Source organism: Nannobrachium achirus (assembly GCF_963921795.1).
Source record: "Nannobrachium achirus genome assembly, chromosome: 13".
In the NCBI taxonomy this organism is placed as follows: Eukaryota; Metazoa; Chordata; class Actinopteri; order Myctophiformes; family Myctophidae; genus Nannobrachium; species Nannobrachium achirus.
Genome location: NC_137833.1, coordinates 597,064 through 612,912, shown reverse-complemented (window position 1 = coordinate 612,912; position 15,849 = coordinate 597,064). Strand labels below are relative to the sequence as shown.

At 44.1% G+C, this 15,849-nt stretch overlaps 1 pseudogene across 1 annotated transcript in view; it reads right to left on the bottom strand.

Annotated features, from left to right (window-relative positions):
- The window catches only part of LOC308296727 (LIM domain-binding protein 3-like), an 87,084-nt pseudogene that overhangs the window by 55,501 nt on the left and 15,734 nt on the right, over positions 1-15,849 (bottom strand). The window contains exons 2-3 of the transcript in view: positions 7,164-7,315; positions 6,701-6,773 (exon numbers count right to left, since the gene is read on the bottom strand). The product of the transcript in view is annotated as an LIM domain-binding protein 3-like (transcript). The remainder of the gene's footprint in view (positions 1-6,700; positions 6,774-7,163; positions 7,316-15,849) is intronic.

The following is a 15,849-nucleotide window of genomic DNA, read 5'->3' as shown; positions in this document are numbered from 1 at the left end:
GTACTTAAAGTACCAAAAGAAAAGTGGAAAGTACTCATTATGCAAAAATGTAGCCTATTAAAAATCATTTGAACATAAGTAATAGTTACTTCACACCACTGACACAGCGAATACCTTTTGTAATGTTTTACACTGATTGTTCTGTTCTACTGTTTGCTTTGGCGACATAAACATATGTTTCATCATGATAATAAATCCTCTTTCAATTCAATTGGAGAGAGAGAGAGAGAGAGAGAGAGAGAGAGAGAGAGAGAGAGAGAGAGAGAGAGAGAGAGAGAGAGGAGAGATTAGTATTGCTCATGGATTGAAGTCAGATTATACAAAGTGTTCTAAATATGTTTATTGACAATCATTTAAATGAACAGCTTAAAGCAGGTGTGTGTACTGACCTACTGCCCCTAGAGGCCAGGACAGGTAATGTAGGGCAGTTTCTGCATTTAGTCTTGATTCAATAAATAGAGCATCACAGTGAGGTCACAGTGAGGTGTCGGAAGCAAGCTGCTCATTCATCTTTACCATAGGGTTTTTCATTATCAGCCACAAAGTCGTAGCAATTCAATTTACACTTAATTACCACTAGGCTGATGGTTGTAAAATGGTTCTACATGCAGGGGCCAAAATCTTTGTCTGAATTTAGTTTTTACTTTAATTAACCACTAGAACCCTATTATGGTAGAGAGAGAGAGAGAGAGAGAGAGAGAGAGAGAGAGAGAGGGGACTTGGTGTGTGTGTGTGTGTGTGTGTGTGTGTGTACAGTGTGTGTGTACAGTTGTGTGTGTGTGTGTGTGTGTGTGTGTGTGTGTGTGCGTGCGTGCGTGCGTGCGTGCGTGCGTGCGTGCGTGCGCGTGCGTGTGTGTGTGTGTGTGTGTTGGCAGATGTCAGAGCATGCTAACTCATGCTAGCCTCCAGAACCTGATCCAGTGACCTGAAGACACATTTATGCCACAAATAGCTGACATACAAGCTCACAGCGCAGCGCCGCTGCCCTGCGCTGTGAGCTTGTATGTCGGCTATTTGCGTCCGCGAGGCACCGCCGTGCAACGAAGTATAGACCGGCCTTAAAGACCCTCCTTGCTCAAGAGACTGGATTGACCCCGGAGGAGGGGCATGGAATTACACCCTCAAATCTCCCTTAACGTAAACGCAGTGTTGGGGAAGTTACTTTGAAAGCGTAACTTGTACAGTTACAAGTAACTCACCATGGCAGTAACTTGATCAAGTTAAAGTTATACCCCTGGAGAAATGTAACTTATAAAGTTTCAAGTTACATAGAAAAAGTAACTTGAGTAAAGGTCAGGGCAAGGAGAGAGAGAGAGAGATAGAGAGAGAGAGAGATAGAGAGAGAGAGAGAGAGAGAGAGAGAGAGAGAGAGAGAGATAAAGAGAGAGAGAGAGATAGAGAGAGCAAGGGACCGAGTGGTGCATGAAACGGGCAGCAGTGTGCAAACGTGACTGACATAACGTGAGGTTGATTTTTTTATTTGCGCGCTACGAAATTCACTCCGATATTCGGCCCGAAAAACGCAGCAGTGTGCAACCAGCTTTACTTGAGTTACTTTTGTTTCAGCGTTAAATTGAGAATGTACATTTGGTGTACATGAAACAAAATATAATATGCAACAAAAAAGTCACATGCCAGCAGAAATATGCCTCTCAACTGAGTTGTATGTTTTAGATTGACATTTTCTTTAGTAAACATCCGTGTTCCTAAAATAAAGTTAAAAAAAAAGAAACTTATGATCTGTTGAGAACATTTGATTGTCAATCTTAACAAAACTTAAATGTAAAATTATAACTTTGCTTGTAACTTCTTGTAACTTGAGCCAAAAATGACCCAAAAGGTATCTCAGTTACTTGACGAGTTACAGAAATATGAATGTAACTCAGTTACCAGCAAGTTACAGCAAAATGTAACTTAGCTACGTAACTCAGTTACATGTATCTTTAACTTCCCCAACACTGCGTAAACGTTTAAAGCGTCTCCATGTCTAACAGAGACCTTCTGGGTTAAATGAAGACCCTCTCTTAGCGAGACGTGCTAATCATGTGTAGAACGATGCTTCCATCTTGGCCCCCGACGGATGGTTTTATTTGGAAGCTGAAATCTACACTCATGCTAAACATAGTTGTGTGTGTGTGTGTGTGTGTGTGTGTGTGTGGGGGGGGGTCCACTGGGGTTAAACAGTGATACTGGGTTATATCATGTTGACCCAACACTGTAGGGGTTAAACAGTGATACTGAGTTATATCATGTTGACCCAACACTGTAGGGGTTAAACGGTGATACTGGGTTATATCATGTTGACCCAACACTGTAGGGGTTAAACAGTGATACTGGGTTATATCATGTTGACCCAACACTGTAGGGGTTAAACAGTGATACTGGGTTATATCATGTTGACCCAACACTGTAAGCTCCAGGATTAAATGGAGCTTTTTATGTCCTGGTGACTTTAATTCCTGCTGCTGTGGTGAACATCAGGTTAACTGGTCGTCAATCATCAATGGATGAAGTTCATCTTGATTCCAGTTCACTCAGGGCTGAGAAGCGTCTACAGCAGGGGTTTTCAAAGTGGGTGACGGGGCACCCTGGGGTGCCGTGACGGCAGTCCAGGGGTGCCCTCGCAAAGGGGGACATCTGGAAACGTGGGACTGTCCCTCGCAAAGGGGGACATCTGGTCACCTTAACAGTAATGGTGTCGCTGGAACCATCCAGGTTTGAACCCAGCTTTATGGTTGATTGGAGGTTCCCGTTGTCCCAGGCTAACCTGCCCACGCTGGTGAATGCTAACCCAGGGGCGTCAATTGGGTATGGCAGTGGTATGCAGCTGCCATACCCTGGGTCCAGGGGGGTCCAGGGGTATGCAGCTGCCATACCCTGGGTCCAGGGGGGTCCAGGGGTATGCAGCTGCCATACCCTGGGTCCAGGGGGGTCCAGGGGTATGCAGCTGCCATACCCTGGGTCCAGGGGGGTCCAGGGGTATGCAGCTGCCATACCCTGGGTCCAAGGCGGAAAATAAAAGTTACTTTTAAATATAAATCCATGAATGTCTCTTTGTCCATCTGTGCTGGTTATTATGTTGTTAAATTAAAGTAAAATAACTACAAATGCAAAATGTTACAAAATGGTCACTTTAACAAGGTATTATAATTATATTCTCCCCATCTTGACAGAATGGTATATTCCCAGGTTCCGCAGGTCAGCTGCACAGGTGCAATGCATTATTGTTAATTGTGGCACGTTTACTAACATGCCAAGTTTAGCTGCACTTGAACAACCGTTCCAGGCTGCCATATCCAGCCCAAGAAACTGTAGAAATGGGGGGAAAATATAAAATGTACTTCTTAAAATAAATGTATCATGCATGTTGCCTCTTGCACGCGCGTGAAGGCGCGCGTGCAAGACACCAGTCATGTTGCCATACCTTAGCTTTTTCTGAACTGACGCCACTGCCTTACAGGGACTAATGGGACCTCTGACTATGGTAGGGTGACCAGATGGTATGGTAGGGTGACTATGGTAGGGTGACCAGATGGTATGGTAGGGTGACTATGGTAGGGTGACCAGATGGTATGGTAGGGTGACTATGGTGGGGTGACCAGATAGGGGTAGGGGTAGGGGACTAATGGGACCTCTGACTATGGTAGGGTGACCAGATGGTATGGTAGGGTGACCAGATCCAAAACTGTTCATTTTGAGGGACAGAAGTACCACTTGTGTGGGACAATGTGGGACGGGCGCGCGGGGGGTTAATAGCAAATTATTACTTAAGTTGCTAATAAATGCTTTGATGTCATATTCGACCATAGCCCTAATACTGCCTATCAATTTGTTATTTACCCCCCTATAGGGGATATTTCTCTTGTTATTTTAATAACAGTCTTAAAACATATCTTGCAGGTAAAAGAGACAATGAGAGAGATTTACATTACAATGGAATACTCTGCCCTATAATGTATTAATATAGTAGTCCAGTGTGGTCCAGTCTAGTTTGCTGTGAGCTAATGTTAAAGAGCTTCAGCAACAATCACCTGTATATCAACACCTGCCAGTCACAATGTGGGACAGAGTCTCAATTTGGGGGACGCCTGAAAAGTCATGGAAATGTGGGACTGTCCCTCGCAAAGGGGACATCTGGAGATTTACCCCCATGTGGACCCCCTTTCAGGATGACTGGTGTTATCCTATCCTGTATGTCTGGAATGCCTTAACCCACCCTCCCTCCCTCCCTCCCTCTCTATCCCCCCCCCTCTCTCTCTCTCTCTCTCTCTCTCTCTCTCTCTCTCTCTCTCTCTCTCTCTCTCTCTCTCTCTCTCTCTCTCTCTCTCTCTCTCTCTCCTCCATCTGCTATGAGTCATGCTTTTAATTTTAGCATCGTCACTTCAACTCAATGCCCTGCAGAATGACAGGCTTTAAGGGTGGTCAGAATGACAGGCTTTAAGGGCGGTCAGAATGACAGGCTTTACGGGCGTTCAGAATGACAGGCTTTACGGGCGTTCAGAATGACAGGCTTTAAGGGCGGTCAGAATGACAGGCTTTAAGGGTGGTCAGAATGACAGGCTTTAAGGGCGGTCAGAATGACAGGCTTTAAGGGTGGTCAGAATGACAGGCTTTAAGGGCGGTCAGAATGACAGGCTTTAAGGGTGGTCAGAATGACAGGCTTTAAGGGCGGTCAGAATGACAGGCTTTAAGGGCGTTCAGAATGACAGGCTTTAAGGGTGGTCAGAATGACAGGCTTTAAGGGCGGTCAGAATGACAGGCTTTAAGGGCGTTCAGAATGACAGGCTTTACGGGCGTTCAGAATGACAGGCTTTAAGGGCGGTCAGAATGACAGGCTTTAAGGGTGGTCAGAATGACAGGCTTTAAGGGCGTTCAGAATGACAGGCTTTAAGGGCGTTCAGAATGACAGGCTTTAAGGGCGGTCAGAATGACAGGCTTTAAGGGCGTTCAGAATGACAGGCTTTAAGGGTGGTCAGAATGACAGGCTTTAAGGGCGTTCAGAATGACAGGCTTTAAGGGCGTTCAGAATGACAGGCTTTAAGGGCGGTCAGAATGACAGGCGCTCGCTCACCACATAGGGATAGACCACACATGGTTTTATGACATCATCAACTTGCGACAGGCATTTCCCCTATTGAGTGAAAGATTAGCTATTTCTAGGAGAAATTAAATAATTGAGGTGTTTTTAATTTTACATTGTAGTTATAGAGGACAGTTATAATGTATTAAGGCATATGTGTGGTATTAGCCAGGGATCCTTTTAACCCTTTACTCTCCTTTTAGATGCCGTTCAGTTTTTGAACAAAACAAAACAAAACAAAAAGATCCACGGCCTTCCTTCCTTCCTTCCTTCCTTCCTTCCTTCCTTCCTTCCTTCCTTCCTTCCTTCCTTCCTTCCTTCCTTCCTTCCTTCCTTCCTTCCTTCCTTCCTTCCTTCCTTCCTTCCTTCCTTCCTTCCTTCTGTCTGGGTTCAAAGGTCAAGGTGTTTAGTAGGGATGGGTATCATTCACCTTTTAATCGATACGATACCTTTTTCGATACCATTTTCAACATTATAGGCTATTCTCTGCTAATTTCACAGTAACAAGTGTAGCCTACTAAAGCAGTCATTAAACTCTCAGTAGCCCAACTGTTACAGATGCGACCGGCAAGGGGTGCATTCAAAAGTATCGAAACAATGTATCGTTCGTTTTTACGTGAACCGATACTCGATAGTATCGACGTCAGTGAATCGATACCATTAAAAGTATCGCTGACGATACCCAACCCTATTGTTTAGTTATTTGGTTTACCCCAGACTGGCTCCTGATTGGACGATACCCATCCCTAGTGTTTAGTTATTTGGTTTACCCCAGACTGGCTCCTGATTGGAGCAGAGCCATCTCCCTCAGCGTCTCCTCAGAGTAGAGGCCAATAGGACAGTTATACTGCTTCCTGGAGGAGGAGTCTGCTGCCTCTAGTGGACCCGAGGAGGTATTGCAGTCTGCTGCCTCTGGTGGCACGAAGGAGGCATTGCAGGCCGAGAGGCGGCCGTTGACGTGGACCGGACCATCCTTTTGGGGAGGGGGGAGGAGGGAGGAAGTAGGAGGGGCCACATAGAGGCGGTCCATGTTGACGTAGTCTCGCGTAGCCAGACAACTATTCCACAATCTCTGAATGCTATATAGAGAACTACACCTCCTGAACGGCCAGTAGTGGAAGCTGGCATTTCCATTCATGAAAATATATTTTAAAATGTCATTTCTGCTAAGCAGCAAGCTGAATATACTTAGATGATTTTTATTTATATTATGATAAATGTGTGCGATGTTAAAAATGAAACAGAAGTGAGGAGGAGGCTTCACTTTAAACGGTACTCATCGTTGTTCTTGCGTCGCCCCAGATTGAATGACGGCAGCATTTACTAATGGCTGGTGTGTCAACAGTCTGGCCACACAAGACTAATGTTGACTCAAATGATGACTAAAATTATTGATAGCGTGATATTTTTGGGGTCAATATTTCGTAATAGCTCAATATGATGTGTGTGTGTGTGTGTGTGTGTGTGTGTGTGTGTGTGTGTGTGTGTGTGTGTGTGTGTGTGTGTACCTGTTGGTGGGGGATGCTGTGTGTGTGTGTGTGTGTGTGTGTGTGTGTGTGTGTGTGTGTGTGTGTGTGTGTGTGTGTGTGTGTGTGTGTGTGTGTGTGTGTGTGTGTGTACCTGTTGGTGGGGGATGCCTATCATAGGAGAGTCCATCCTAGGAGCAGCAGCCATGGCGACGGGACGCTTTGACCTGCGGGACAAAAACAACAATAATAAGAGTTTATTCTTCAGGGTTAGGGTTATCATATAGTTAGTAGTTTAAACAGTAGTAGTAGTTAGTATACATACTTGCTCATGGTCATATAGTAGTAGTAGTACATACTTGCTCATGGTCATATAGTTAGTATTGTAACAGTAGTACATACTTGCTCATGGTCATATAGCTAGTATTGTAACAGTAGTACATACTTGCTCATGGTCATATAGGTAGTATTGTAACAGTAGTACATACTTGCTCATGGTCATATAGTTAGTATTGTAACAGTAGTACATACTTGGACATGGTCATATAGGTAGTATTGTAACAGTAGTACATACTTGCTCATGGTCATATAGGTAGTATTGTAACAGTAGTACATACTTGGACATAGTGAGGGCCAGGTTGAAGTTGGCCATCTTGATCTTGTTCTGAGCTTCCAGGTGTGTCATGCCGTCCGTCCCCACGCCATCGATGGCTATGATGATGTCACCCTGAACCAGGTTCCCCATCGCTGCCTTGCTCCCCGGGGTGATCTGTACACACACACACACACACACACACACACACACACACACACACACACACACACACACACACACACACACACACACACACACACACACACACACACACACACACACACACACACACACACACACACACACACATTGTTTATTTATGCCCACATAAGCAGAAGTACACGAATGTACAAAGGACATAAACAATATCAGTGTAGTCAGATAAATAGGAAAACAGCCAGTTACAAAGTGCAGGTAGGGCAGAACGTTGTTACATACAATACAAGTCAAACATAGCAGACAACAATCATGGATAAAGGAAACAACGCCTCCTCCAAATCGAGCGGCTTCCTATAACAGCTGATACAGAGCAGTACCTTGCTAACTGTTTGGCCCTCCTTTTGGAGAGGCCGGCCATTTGAAGGCCCCTCACAACCAACTTGTGTACGTGCCCCAGGCTCCCAAAGATAAAAACCAAAAGTTTACATCTGTAGCCTAGCAAGTGGTTCAGGCAAGCAAAGCCTTCTTCACAATGACTCATTCACAGTATAGGCTCAGCCATGACATCTTGTCAGTGTCACCAACTGTACCATCTTTACCACAAATATGGGACAATTCTCCTTCTACAACACTGACACCCAGGTGTGGAATTCCTTGACTACATCCCTTAAAACATGTAGCTCGCTGGCATCCTTCAAAACTGCCCTGAAAACCCTTGATCAATTCCAAAACTTTTCCAGTACTGGATTTATTTTTTATTATTTATTTTTTCAAGATATTTCCAGGAATTTCATGACCGTGGGAACCCTGATTGTAAGACTAGCTCCTCAAATCAATCACATTCTACCATACTGTACAATTATAGAAACACACACACCTAGCAACAGCTGTCCTAAAACCATGTGTTTTGACCTGTGACCCCTGCTGTATTGTGTTCATTGTTCAGTCTATAAATACATAAAGCTCCTTATGATTATCATTAATGTAAAAGCTTCTATATCATCATTTTATTATTATTACAGCTCTATAGTGAGCACAGTGAAGGGACTTATTATGGGATAGAGAGAGAGAGAGAGAGAGAGAGAGAGAGAGAGAGAGAGAGGATTAATGGGTACAGCACAAATACTGTATGGTGGGAACACATACACGCACGCACGCACGCACGCACGCACGCACGCACGCAACACACACACACACACACACACACACACACACACACACACACACACACACACACTCACACACACACACACACACTCCCTTTGCTTCTATAATAATGAAGCCGAGACAGAAACGTGCCAACGTTGGCACATGGAGGAAGGTGATCACTCGCACACTGGCATGAGGCTGAGAGAGAGAGGACTTTTATTTTGAAATAAAACACAGATCAAAACACAGACCAACACACCAGCGTGGATTCAAACCCACAACCTCCTTCACCACCACACTACCAAGCACTGAGAGCTGGATATACTGTAGACCTGTCTGGAACAGAGAGTCTGCTAAATGCCTGCATTGTAAAGTGTTTGTGAGTCAGTTATCTTAGTTCTACCATGGCAATGTGCCTGACCAACCACACACACACACACACACACACACACACACACACACACACACACACACACACACACACACACACACACACACACACACACACACACACACACACACACACACACCCCATCTCCCCTTGTACAGCAGACAGACAGACAGACAGACAGACAGACAGACAGACAGACAGACAGACAGAACAGAACATATTATACCAGTAAGGCTCCCTAATCGGGAGATAAGCGACCGTAGGTCACTTATCTCCACAAATAGGGCAAAAATGTGTTTTGCCAAAATCTTCCTGATCCATGTTGATGACATGAGTGTAGACATACTGTGTAGTGATTTTCGTGATTTTAGGGCAAAATCTGTAGGAGCAGTGTCCAAAAATGTGTTTTTAAAAATCGGCCTGGAGGTGGCGCTATATGGGACAGATTCATGTTGATGGGATGAGTGTAGACATACTGTGTACCGATTTGCGTGATTTTAGGGCGAACATTGTAGGAGCAGTGTCCAAAAATGTGTTTTGCAAGAATCGGCCTCATGGTGGCGCTAGAAGAGGGCCATGTGAGAAATGAGGGGTGGGGTCTCCGCGCCGGCAAGGCGGACGAATAGGTACCGGCCCCGGCTGTCCCGGTCGCTCCTAGCCGGAGTTACGGCATTTTATGTGAGCTGCAGTGTAGGGGGTCCTCCACTGGGGGCGCCACCACTTTTGCATCCGTTCTGGAGCACCAGGAGTCGGTGGTCCCTGGGAATTCCCCGTGAGCAGCCCCGTTGGGGTGGTCATTAAGTGTGCCTGCTATGCAATAGCAGAACACTTATTGTAATCCGCCATACTTAAGTCAGTCAGTCAGTCAGTCAGTAAGTAAGTAAGTAATGTTCTTGCAAATTTCTGCTCGTAATAACTGCCGCACAATTTACGCCACCGCCGCAATATATACATCAAAACGTGCGGCTCGGCCGGGAATGGTGTGCTATTACTTTTCTTTCCGATCCGCGTTACCATTGCGACGTAATTCGCAAAAAACGACGCCAAAAAACCCCATTCACTTAGAATGGGGGAAATTTCGGCACGTAATAACTGCCGCACGATTTACGCCACCCCCGCAATATACACATCAAAACGTGCGGCTCGGCCGGGAATGGTGTGCTATTACTTTTCTTTCCGATCCGCGATACGATTGCGATGTAATTCGCAAAAAACGACGCCCAAAAACCCCATTGACTTAGAATGGGGGACTCCGAAAAAAACCCAGAAACTTTGGCGCCACATAACTCTGCCATACTTTTGCCTAGCAACGTGATTTAAACTTTAAAATGCACACACAACTTTGGTCTTTTTCCGGCCAATAGGGATGAGCTGTAATTGATTAAGCCCCGCCCCCTCTGTAACAGGAAGTGCCTCTATAACTCATGAACCGTTTGTCGTACAGACCAAGCCCCCAGAACCCAGGGCTAGATTTGAAGCAGCCCCGATGGTGGCCAAAGTTGGAACTGCAGCCTAAACACGCATTTTGGCCCCGCCCCTCCACTCCAGACTGTGAGCGGAGAGCAGCGTGACGTCATTTGTGGTCTCGAATAGTGGCCAATTTCCCCCAGAATGCACCTGGATTAGCTACATGCTAGCACGTAGCCGTTGCTTCAAAACGCCACTGAGCACTTGCATTGAAATGATAGTGGGGGCGGGGCTCGTCCGCTCTCTATTTTATATATACTCTATGGTACAGACTCGCGGCTGGTGTCATAATTTTTTTTTTTCTCAAAATTTTTTTTTCTCAAATTTTTTTTTTCATTTTTTTTCTCAAAATTTTTTTTTTCTCAAATTTTTTTTTCTCAAATTTTTTTTTTCTCAAAATTTTTTTTTTCTCAAAAATGTTTTTTTCTCAAAAAAATTTTTTTCCCAAAATTTTTTTTTTCTCAAATTTTTTTTTCTCAAATTTTTTTTTCTCAAAACATTTTTTTTCTCAAATTTTTTTTCTCACATTTTTTTTTCTCAATTTTTTTTTCTCAAAATTTTTTTTTTCCTCAAAAAAATTTTTTTTTCTCAAAAAACTTTTTTTTCTCAAAAAACTTTTTTTTTCTCACAAAACTGTCGTTAAAGTGCGACCCGTGATAACGGCCAAAAATGCGCCAAAACGCCACTAATTAGTCGAAATGGCTGAATTCCTGTTTGGTTTCTGATTGGCTGCTGGCCTTGTGACGTGGGTAGAGCTGCGAGGGCCCGGTCATCGCTGCTTGCAGCTTTAATTCATTAATCGTCCATGACCTTAATTGGGGCCTATTTCGCCAAACAGGAAGTGCCCCTCACCAAACAGGAAGTGACCCTTGATCTCGTGAACCGTTTGTCATACAGACACGCGGGTTGCGTCAAATGACAAGATTAAGAGTCCTTAAACTTAATTGGGGCCTATTTCGCCAAACAGGAAGTGCCCCTCACCAAACAGGAAGTGACCCGTTTTCTCGTGAACCGTTTGTCGTACAGACATGTGGGTGGTGTCATATGAAGAACAATAATGTTAACGTTTATGCAAAAAAATGCTAATGTTAATAACGCTAATGCTAACACCAACCGCTACACAAGGTTGCACAGACTTAGCGAGCTGCAGGCACACTTAAAATTTCTTAGAAATTTTCTTTTCTAGTTTGGTCATGTTTGCGCATTTGGTCATTTTTTACATCTGGGGGTCCCCCAGGGACCTGGGGGTCCCTGGAGCTCCGGGGGTCTTTGGAGGTTGTAGTTTGGCAGCCAAGGAACGTGTGTGCAAAATTTGGCATGGATCGGGGCAACGGTTGCGGAGATATAAGCAGGGAAAACGTGTGACGTGTGAGGTGTGACAGACAGACTGACGGACTGACGGACTTGATCCTGGTGATGATTCTGTGAATCAAAGATTTTATGTTCGTGATCCACCAGCATCCTGGATGGCTTGATTCTAGGCTTACAATAATAATTGATAATTGTTATAAATAGTTTTGTAAATCTACATTTTTGTAAATGTTTTAGTGTTACCAGTAAACCACTGCTGTGGCCAGACTGTCCACTCCCACCCGTCATTCAGTAAGAAGAATGATGAGTATCCGGTTAAAGACAGCGCACATTTATCCTAATATAAATACAAATCATCTAAACATATTTAGCTTGCTGTTTAGCAGAAAATGATATTTTAAAATATATTTTCACGAACGGAGATGCCAGCTTCCGTTACTGGCCGTTCAGGAGGTGTAGCATTCAGACCCCCTAGGGGCAGGGGTGGGCAATTATTTTTCCCAAGGGGCCAAACGAGAAACTGAAAATATTGTGGAGGCCCGCGGCAAAAGGCTGAACTCAATTCTACATCATATCACATTTATTTCTATATGAAAAGCAGTAAATAGCATTGTTTTGACAAGCTGGTAAGAGTATACGTATGTTATGATTAGGCTGAGAGGCTGTGAGGTTGCCTTACAATTAAAACATATATATTCAATGAAACATTTAGAAAGAAGGTTAGGCCTAAACTAAATGTGAAAAATTTGTGACGCATTACATTCGTGATCATTTTCAGTCACACTGACCCCAAGAACAAACACATTTTGAGTTTCATAAACTGTTGAGTGTTGAAACAAAGGTAAGATTAGAACATATGGTCATTTCTAAGTAACCTGTCAGAGTCAGCCAAAGGGCCGCAGTATGCCCAGGTCTGCCCTGGGGGTGCCCTAGGGTACCCCTAGGGTACCCCTAAGGATACCACGTACCTCCATTTGACAAACACTGACATAGCATTCAGAGATGGTGGAACAGTTGTAGGAGAGACTAGTTGTTACATAACAGGGCGGGGCCTGCAGAACTGTGTGTGTGTGTGTGTGTGTGTGCGTGCGTGCGTGCGTGCGTGCGTGCGTGCGTGCGTGTGTGTGTGTGTAGTGTTATCTCCAGTGTTTCTGACCTTCAACACAGAGGCTAAAAACAGACACAGGCTGTCAGCACACACACACACACTCACTCACTCACTCACTCACTCACTCACTCACTCACTCACTCACTCACTCACTCACTCACTCACTCACTCACTCACTCACTCACTCACTCACTCACTCACTCACTCACTCACTCACTCACTCACTCACTCACTCACTCACTCACACACACACACACACACACACACACACACACACACACACACACACACACACACACACACACACACACACACACACACACACACACACACACACACACACACACACACTACATAATGTATAAAATGATTTTGCAGATTAAACTTGTTAAAATGTTTTCAGCACATGTTGCCATCAGAACGGGGCTGCCAGGGTTCGAGTGGTTAGAACAAACAAAGGGTTCCTGTCAGGACCCCCCAGGGGGTCCCTGACACTGTGTCTAAATGGGGGGGGGGGGGGTGGGACCATACAGCTGTTACTGAGGGTGTCAACACACACACGAACACACGCGCACACACGCACACGCAACCACACACACAGGGGGGTCCCCAAATTATTTTGGGGACCCCCTGATGATTGCGACGGTCAGGTCGCAGTTACTATCAAAACCTCCACCGGCTGTCTGTCAGTCAGTCTGTCCGTCACGTCACACTTTTGCCCTGCTCATATCTCTGCCAGTGTTGGCCCGATCCATGCCAAACTTTGCACACACACTCCTTGACTGCCAAACCTCATGTCTCACATGGCACTCTAGCGCCACCATGAGGCCGATTCTTGCAAAACACATTTCTGGACACTGCTCCTACACATTTTGCCCTAAAATCATGCAAAGCGGTACACAGTATCTCTACAGTCATGTCATCAACATGGATCTGTCCCATTTCCCATATTCCCTCCTGATTGGCTACCATTGCCTTCTAAAGTTTGTGTCCAGGTGTGTAGGAGCTGTCTTCTAGTACTTAATCCGAGGCACCCCTACATTATAATTTTCACTCCCAGCACCTTATATTGCATATCATCGTTGTTGGGTGGAAACCTTGTATGTCCAAAACCGTTTGTTTTGTATTTATCATCTAAAGGTACTAAACTAGTGAAAAACAGCAGATCTACAAGCACACAACGTTGTGTGCTTGTAGATCGGCTGTTTTCACTAGTTTTGTGCGACGGTCTTGTATTTTATTTGCAGGGCAAAAGACGCACACATTTGAAACTTGGAGATACGAGGTTTCTGCCCGACAGTGAGGATATTTTAGTGATTATGTTGCGAGGAAAACGTTGAGATAACAGCCATTTTGGTTAGAACTGACTGAAAATAACTTTATACTTCAAGTTTAAACGTATACTAAATGATATTTTTTTCAAATAAATTCCAAATCTTATCTAATGATCTCGCGGCACCCTTGGACTGCCGCCACGGCACCCCAGGGTGCCCCGTCACCCCAGGGTGCCCTGTCACTCATGCACTGTGAACACCCCTGTATTAGGGGCTGTGGTCTGTTCCAACAAACATAATACTTCTATTTGCATTAGATTTTCATGAATAAAACATTATAAATGTAACACACATATCAATGTTCTGATAATAAAACATTATAAATGTAACACACATATCAATGTTCTGATAATACAACATTATAAATGTAACACACATATCAATGTTCTGATAATAAAACATTCTAAATGTAACACACATATCAATGTTCTGATAATAAAACATTCTAAATGTAACACACATATCAATGTTCTGATAATAAAACATTATAAATGTAACACACATATCAATGTTCTGATAATAAAACATTATAAATGTAACACACATATCAATGTTCTCTGGGGTCGTCAGCTCTGATAATGCACTTTGTTTTCATTGACATTTCAGTCTGGCAATCTGAGGCCACACCCACATTACTGCCTAATGTCAGCCCACTGTCACTGGAAATGTCACCGCACTAACACACACACACACACACACACACACACACACGCACGCGCACGCACGCGCGCACGCACGCACGCACGCACGCACGCACGCACGCACGCACGCACGCACGCACGCACACACAGACACACACACACACACACAGAGAGACACACATGCACACCCACAAACTACAAAGGGATCACAGAGATATGGATGTGTTTCCATCTGATCAGAATGAAACCAGACGCGTTGCTCTGAGCTCCTTTAACCCTTTAAATGTCATTATTTATTTGTGGCGTTTTTTATTTTATTATTTTCAAACAGATGAAATGTAATTCTGAAATGAAAAGGATAATTAATTAATATCCTTGATGGCAGCGACCGACCGCTATAAACACATCAGGACATAACAGTAGCTACGGTACAGTATACCAGGGCGGGTTAGGGTTAGGGATTGAAAGTTCAACTAAACAGTAACAGTTATCAGGAGGGCAGCTGTGCAATAAATACATATTGATGCATTGGATAGTCTACAGTACCAGTACAACCTACTGTTTACATTATGGACTCTATGTATCATTCCACTTTCACTACCACTACACCTACTGTTTACATTATGGACCTAATGTAGCGTTCCAGTTTCACTACCACTACACCTACTGTTTACATTATGGACTCTATGTATCGTTCCAGTTTCACTACCACTACACCTACTGTTTACATTATGGACTCTATGTATCGTTCCAGTTTCACTACCACTACACCTACTATTTACATTATGGACTCTATGTATCATTCCACTTTCACTACCACTACACCTACTGTTTACATTATGGACTCTATGTATCGTTCCAGTTTCACTACCACTACACCTACTGTTTACATTATGGACTCTATGTATCATTCCAGTTTCACTACCACTACACCCACTGTTTACATTATGGACTCTATGTATCGTTCCAGTTTCACTACCACTACACCTACTGTTTACATTATGGACTCTATGTATCGTTCCAGTTTCACTACCACTACACCTACTGTTTACATTATGTCTTAATGTATCATTCCAGTTTCACTACCACTACACCTACTGTTTACATTATGGACTCTATGTATCGTTCCAGTTTCACTACCACTACAC